Here is an 8,278-nt window from a genome sequence, read left to right as displayed (position 1 = left end):
TGACCGTGTCCGTATTATTGTGGGGCGGATATTGTTTATTATTTAGGACTGCATTTCCCCTGTTATTTACCCCGTGCAGTACACATTGGTGTGTATTGCCAGGGGATTATTGTTTGGTCGCCAGACCTGGAATATAAATAAAAAGCACTTTCCAGACCGGATTACAAGGCTCTGTCTGTTTCATTACCGCACTGCATCACTCCTGCACCTGTTTCCACTCAGCCACACAAATATATTAAATGATTACTTTTCAAAAGTTTTTACAAAGGAGGATATGGACAACATGCCCCATGTGTCGACCTGTTCCTATCCAGTTTTAAACAACTTTAGCATAACAGAGGCAGTGTTAAATGGACTATGAGTCCTTAAAATAAACAAATCCCTTGGACCGGTCGAGATCCTCCCAACAGCACTCAAAGAAATGAAAGAAGTAATTTACAAACCGCTAACCAAGATCATGCAACAGTCTCTTGAGACAGGGGTTGTACCGACAGACTGAAAAATTGCAAACGTAATACTGATCCACAAAAAGGGAGACAAAACTGAAACAGGTAACTACAGACCAATAAGCCTGACTTCTATTATATGTAAACTTATGGAAACTATAATAAGATCGAAAATGGAAAATTACCTGTATGGTAACAGTATCCTGGGAGACAGTCAGCACGGTTTTAGGAAAGGAGATTGTGTCTAACTAACCTGCTTGATTTTTTTGAGGATGCAACATCGACAATGGATAATTTCAAAGCATATGACATGGTTTATTTAGATTTCCAGAAAGCTTTTGACAAAGTCCCGCATAAAACATTAATTCTCAAAGTGAACGCAATAGGGATTCAAGGAAATGCATGCACATGGATTAGGGAGTCGTTACATGTAGAAAACAGAAAATTACTCATTAGGGAGAAACTTCAAAATGGAGATAACCAGTGGAGTACCACAGGAATCAGTATTAGGTCCTGTGCTCTTCCTAATCTACATTAATGACTTAGATTCTGGTATAGTAAGCAAACTTGTTAAATTTGCAGACGACACAAAAATAGGAGGAGTGGCAAACACCGTTGCAGCAGCAAAGGTCATTCAAAATGATCTATACAGCATTCAGAACTGGGCAGACACATGGCAAATTACATTTAATATAAAAAAGTGAAAGGCATTGCACACAGGCAATAGGTCCCTTATAAATACCATATGGGAGACACTGAAATTGAAGAAGGAATCTATGAAAAAGATTTATTATTATTATTTATTTCTTAGCAGACGCCCTTATCCAGGGCGACTCGTAAATAAAAATACATTTCAAGAATCACAGAACAAGTATTAATACAATTAAGAGAAAGATAAAATACAATGACTTTGGTTCTAGCACGTACAAGTATATGACAAAATACGATTCAATAACGGAGCAGATAACAATGTCAGCGATAGTTACATCAGGATATAATTAAATAACACTTGTGACAGATTACAGTACATTGTAAAGTACAGGATTAAATGCAGTAAAATAGGGAGCGCATTAAGAAATAGTGATAAAGTGTCCAGAGGGAAAAGAGGAGTTCTACAGGTGCTGTCTGAAAAGGTGAGTCTTGAGGAGGCGCCGGAAGGTGATCAGGGACTGGGCAGTCTGACATCTGTAGGAAGGTTATTCCACCACTGCGGGGTGAGGGTGGAGAAGGAGTGGGCTCTGGAGGCAGGGGAGCGTAGAGGAGGTACAGCCAGTCTTCTAGTGCAGTAATCAGCCAGTAATCTACTCAGTAATCTACTCAGTCAACTATGTTGACTCAGAAATGTCTTCATCTAGAGAATGTGCGGAAGCTATAAAAAAGGCCAACAAAATGCTCGAATATATAGTAAAAAGTGTTGAAATCAAGGGAAGTAATGTTAAAACTTTCCAATGTGTTAGTAATACCTCATCTAGAATATTGTGTTCAGTTCTGGTCACCTTGCTGCAAGGCTAAAAGAATCAAATCTATTCAGTCTTGAACAAAGAAAACTACACAGCGATCTTATTCAAGCATTCAAAATTCTTAAAGGTGTTGACAATATCAACCAGGGGACCAGGGTTCAAAAATGGAGATTAGATAAAGGGGCGTTCAAAACAGAAAATAGGAGACACTTTTTCACACAGAGAATTAGGCTGTTCTTTTATAAACAGTAAAACTAAAAGTGGATCTTTGTCTTACATGGCAGCCACATATAGGAATAGAATATAAGGTATTATTTATTTCATTTTTTACTCATTTGTAAGCTAATATAAGGTTAACCCTTATACAAGTTTAACATGGTAAAAGCATAGCAAAGGGTAATAAAGCATAGTGAAAACATAGTAAGGCAGAGGTAAGCATTGTACCGGTAAATCCTGAAGAGGTATATTAAAAAACAGTGAAAGATGGCAAACTATGGTAAATGCATAGTAAAACCATGGGAACAGAGTATGAAAACTGCAAAATGAATGTACTAATTTACCATAGTAAACATTTAGAAGTGAGTGGAGGGAGTCTGGAAGCTGTACCCTATTTATGAGCTGTGAGTGTCCATGTAACCTGTACACATGGTACTTGCAGTTCTGTAACTCTGTTATATACTTATATATTATTATTTGTTTGTTTATTTAGCAGACGCCTTTATCCAAAGCGACTTACAGAGACTAGGGTGTGTGAACTATGCATCAGCTGCAGAGTCACTTACAACTACGTCTCACCTGAAAGACGGAGCACAAAGAGGTTAAGTGACTTGCTCAGGGTCACACAATATACTGCTTTATTTTTAATTTTCAAGTTAAATCTATCTATATGTGTTCTATTTATAACCAATCTTTATTTAGTCCATTGTTATTTCCATTGAAAAGAGGGAAGAGGTTGATGAAGAGAATACCATTATGGGTGATGATTAGTGGCCAATTGTGATGTCACTGTTTCAAACTGAATTCCACTTGAATTGTTAAAGCAGGTGTTGTTAAGCATACTGATATTGTGGAATAAAGCAGAGTAAAAACTCAATATGGAACGGGTGATGTCATGAATGGGTTTTCTGTGATGTGTCGTGGAATACAGCAGGTGTAATGTGCACTCTGACTGGCTGAAAGATCCTCTGCTGTCTAATTCAAGATATCCTCCTGTGATGTGCTGTAACTGAATGCTGCTGCTGTTTCCTGAGAACACCTTGTAAACATGATGTTTCACCATGTCAAGGGCTGATTTCAGTACAGAAAACACCACTCCTTAAACAGCTGGACTCATAAAACCACATCTTTACTGCTTGAGCAGGAACCTTTAAGCTTAGGTCATCAGATCATCTCTTACGCTTACGATACTCTTCACTATAGCCAAGAACGGTAGGGAGACTGCAGGAGTGTTTTATGAGTGGTATCTCCAGGGAGTGAGAAGGGTAGTCAGATCCATGTTTAGCTAATCACCTGGCTTACTGTGAGACTACCAGATAATGGGAGCAATTAGCAGTGACTGTAGAGAGGTTTATCAGGATCATAAAAAATGGAGACCGCTTGAACTCCTTCCAATAAAAACAAATGGAATAAATAATACACACAGTCTGACATTTTCACATTCAAAATTTACGTTAATGATGAGATTCTGACATGTTGCAATTTGCCTTTTAAATCAGCAAAAAAAAAATTAAAGGCACATCTTCTAATAATAATAGATATTTTGACTAATGGGGTATGAGATAAGAGACTACCACTAAGCATGGCTTTCTCAATACCGCTGGATTTTTTTACAGCACTGGGGAATCCTCTTGGATTGTCGCAGTCCCCTGTTTTCAGGGGTAGTCCCTGGATAACCTTGAAGAGGTGAGCAATGGATTCCAAAGTGGTGTAAAATGCTCCATTAAATTCCAACATAAGAACATAAGAACATTTCAATGAAAGGGCTCATCCGGTTCCTAGTAGCTGACTGACTGATCTCAAAACTTAGGTCAAGTTGGGTCTTGATTTTTATCCTGGCAGGGTATAGGCTGATCAAAACCAACACCTTAGTTTATGTCTTATATTTGTATTTTGGATATCGGTTTTACCACCAGCACAAAACTATAGCTAACAATCATATGTTTAGTAAATATACAGCTATGGCCAAAAGTATTTCAGCACCTAGAATTTTAGGATTGAGACATAATTTTTAAAAAATGTAAGAACATAATTTGTATCTTTTATTTAACATCATGTCATCAAAGAAACTACAAAATGATATTGCAAAAGTCTAGCGGAAGCCATAATAGTAGTACAGTTGACACAAAAAGTGAGTTTAACCACTGTTTTTACACCCTGTTTAGCACTAGTGGGCATACTGTACCTAAGTAACATTATTAATACAAGATTAGGGTTAATCAGGTTCTGTGAAGCTAGGCGATAGAAAATAATGTCTTTCCTGAGTCAAAATGAAAATGGTTCTGGGTCCCTAACTCTACTGATAATCTTCCAAAAGCCTGTAGCAGCTATTGCCTCCCACCTTTTCAATGCCAAATACTGATTTGCTGCCCTTTGTCAATTGGTGAGAAAAAACAATTCCATCACAATGTTCTATTGTTTTCTCCTGCATGGTAATTATACATTTGCATTTACCATAATTTACCATGGTTTATCATACCTCTCTAGTCTTTAAAATGCCTATGCTTTACCATGTTTTCACTATGCTTTTTATACAGTGTGTTAGGCTTTTACTGTGGTAAACTTTTATATGTGTAATATCATCACATTTTTAAGTTGAAGCACAATTCTAAATTTGTATGCAGCAGGCATGGAACAAGCCTATAAAAGTACTATTTTGTATCATGCAACAATCCTTTAGATCTGTGGAAATTAAATGAAAGTAGATTTGTTGCAATGGTTAGGAGCTCTTGGCTTTGTGAAGAAAGCCTGTGAGGATTGTATGTCTCTCAGGGGTTAAGACACTAAACCAAGCTAATCTAATTCTGATCCCAGGGCCTACTGAGTAATGGATGTGGTCAGCTGCTTGCTGTAAAGAAAGAAGTGTACCCCCCCCCCCCTGCATCTTGTCTGTAGGAGAAACATTCATGTTGCTTAAGCTGCCAGAGCCCCTCTCCCGAGCCGCCTGTCGAAGATCAAAGCACCTACTTCTATTAAGCAGGCCTGGGAGGCAATAGCAATACATTTTTCTGGCTTCTTTTTGTTGTGATCGATTGAGCATAATCAGTTAAACTTCACTGTTGCGTTTAGTATTTATTTTTATGTTTGAAATTGGCACACATTATCCTTCAAGCACTACAAAACTTATGTCTGCTTTCCCTTATAAAGTTTAGTAAAGCACAGTGTAAGCATTATAAAGCACAGACACATGGGAAAGCATTTTAAAAACATGGTAAACTATGGTAACTCATGGGTAAATCATAGAATAACCACAGGTAAAGCATGGGACAATGACTGTGCAAATTTACAATGATATTGTATAGGAATAACCCCTTAAGATAGCTTCCATTATCAGCCAGGAGATTTAACTTGGGTGGGTTCTATTGTAGTATGGAGAGTGCTGGATGTAGATCATTATAATAAACATCAAGTATTGCATTGATTAATATGGTATATTTTCATTCAGTAGTCTATCATGCTGTACACGTCACCATGATACAAAGCTATAAAGATAATTTGCAGTGCTATGTAAGATATACAGTATTTGTCTACTTTAGAACATTTCAATACTGTATAAGTGACATACAGTTCTGGCATTTGCAGTTTGATTTTGTATTTTTAAAAGACATTTTACTTAAGGTATTGGATGACGCCGGGGGGCTACTAATGAAGAATACATTTTACTGCTGGTATCTACTATGTTGGATTGGATCTGGACTTCATTTGGACTGTTGCACTGCAAGTGATTTGGGTAACCAGCTCCCTCCACTCAGTACAGCACGGGAATCCCACAATGTACTATTGTCTAGCTATCACTGCATCAGTGTATTCTTGGTTGTGAACTTGTCTTTTATTTGATGGATCTGTTTTAGCTCAAATGTGGAAAACTCAGCAGTCTGTACAGTGCTTTACCTGCATCATACATCATGTAGTGAGGCTGTTAAAAAGGCAAATAGAATGTGGTTACATTGCCAAAAATGGGGATGCAAGTCTAGGGAAGTTAGTACACAATGCTGTGGTTATAACCCCACTTAGAATACTTTGAGATGGTACAGAGAACTTCATTGCCAACATTATGAAACTGTTCAGAGGTGGGGCATCATTTGGGCGGGGTGGGGGGGGGGCGCCCCTGCCAAGCTCGCCAGAGGGGCCCCCAAACAGCAGTTTCTGTGGGAAGTTAAACGTTTTAAAGGAAAGTGTTCATGCTTCGGGACATCGAAAGTGCTGCGACTAGCCTGACAATGTAACGCTGTTGAATGAAACATTCTCCTTTTTCTTGCCAAAAGCTGCAATGCTACTATGTTTTAAAATTGTCTGCCTAAAAAGCTATAGCAACAGCCTCTGCCAAGTTATTGCAATAATTTGCATTTGTTGAAATTCTATGAAATTAATGATAGCAGCTGTTGTGTATGTTGTGTTACAAAAAGCAAAAGAGAAGGTAAGTTTGACTAATAATTCTGTTTAAGTTTTTATGATGTGTTTTGGGAACTTGTCAGTGAAAGTGCTTAGCTTATAAGATCTATAATGTCACAGCAACTAAGCAAATAGCAAAATAATAGCCAGGGCCAGCGTCAGCACCCAGGTAAGCGCTTGGGGCTGCGACGCTAGAGGGGACCCCCACACACATACAGATTTAAAAACTATTATTTCTGTAAAGTGTGTGTTCTGTTTTATGTTATGTGTGTTACCTGTAGGCTAAAGTAAAAAGAAAGTGTGCTACAGGTATTCATTTGATTTGTGTATAGGCCTACTGTACAGATGTATTATTATTATTTTAATTAGATCTTGTCTCAAGATGTCTGGTTTAGCGAGGGACTACTGATTATGAAAACCTTTTTGATAGAAAAATGTATGGTGTGGTCCAGTGGTTAAGGTCCAGGGCTTGTAACCAGAAGGTCCCCGGTTCAAATCCCACCTCTTCCACTGACTGACTCACTGTGTGACCATGAACAAGTCACTTAACCTCCTGGTGCTCCATCCTGTGGATGAGAAGTTCACAGCCAACCTCTGTAAAGCGCTTTGTGATGGTGGTTCACTATGAAATGTGCAATATAAAGATATTATTATTATAGGTGACAATTGCGGAAATCAATGCTGTCATGTCACATCACCGTGCCACGTGTGCGAAGTGCACTGAAGCTTGTCCTGGTTTGAACACTTTGTGCATCCCATCACAACAATAGGAGGGGCTGTAAAATATGACAAAAGTATTTGGAAAACATATTTTCTATTGAAATAAGTCTATATTCACCTTCAAGAAACGTATGTTAGTGAATAATACAAAAACATTATGAAATAGTTATTTTCACATTTAATTGTTAATTGTATGATGACATTTACTGCTTTGTCTCTGCAGTTTTTCAGTACCAATCAATGATGAGAAAGCCTCTCCCGACAATCTGAAAACTTATCTGTGCATTTTACATAGGCTAATAATTATGCTTATATTAAGGGAGACTAAATGGTATTCTTTCATATGTAAATAAGTGACAACATGTAATTTGATCAAAAAAAATAAACTCCAGTATTATTTATTATTATTTATTTCTTAGCAGACGCCCTTATCCAGGGCGACTTACAATCGTAAGCAAATACAGTACTGTTGATTCAAAAAAATAAACTCCAGCCAAGATCAGCAAAGAAATGAGCCTTTCGTAAAATGCGTAGTTATCTAATTTAGATTGTCAGAAGCCACTTTCTCATGCTCATTGATTGGCACAGAGAGATGGAAAGTGGAAATCAAATAGGGAAGATGCAGTTTCTTAGGCAGAAAAGGGACTAGATTAGCAGCAGTAATCAGCAATAAAAATAGGAAATATCGGAATTTTATATTATTGAATAGCTATTGTGTAATGTAATAACTATACTTGTGTAGAAATTAAATTACAATAAGATAATTTATTCACAAAAAAAGTTTTGAAAATAAAAGATTCCACTCTGAATATCACCATGAGTCTCTGTATTCACTTTCAATATGATATTAAATCAAACATTGCCAAAGTGAAAATACAAACCCTAGAGATTCCCTGCAGCTTGGAAGTTATTCATAATATTTCCATACTGTCCCAGTTTAATGACTTAAAAAGCTGGTCACCTTAGCTATGAAGGAAAGGTTAAGATAATCTTTTCAGCCTAGAAAAAAGAAGGCAAGCAGCATTCTGAAAGTGATATTTACAG

This window comes from Acipenser ruthenus, chromosome 11, assembly GCF_902713425.1.
Source record: "Acipenser ruthenus chromosome 11, fAciRut3.2 maternal haplotype, whole genome shotgun sequence".
Taxonomy (NCBI): domain Eukaryota; kingdom Metazoa; phylum Chordata; class Actinopteri; order Acipenseriformes; family Acipenseridae; genus Acipenser; species Acipenser ruthenus.
This window is presented reverse-complemented; position numbering follows the sequence as displayed.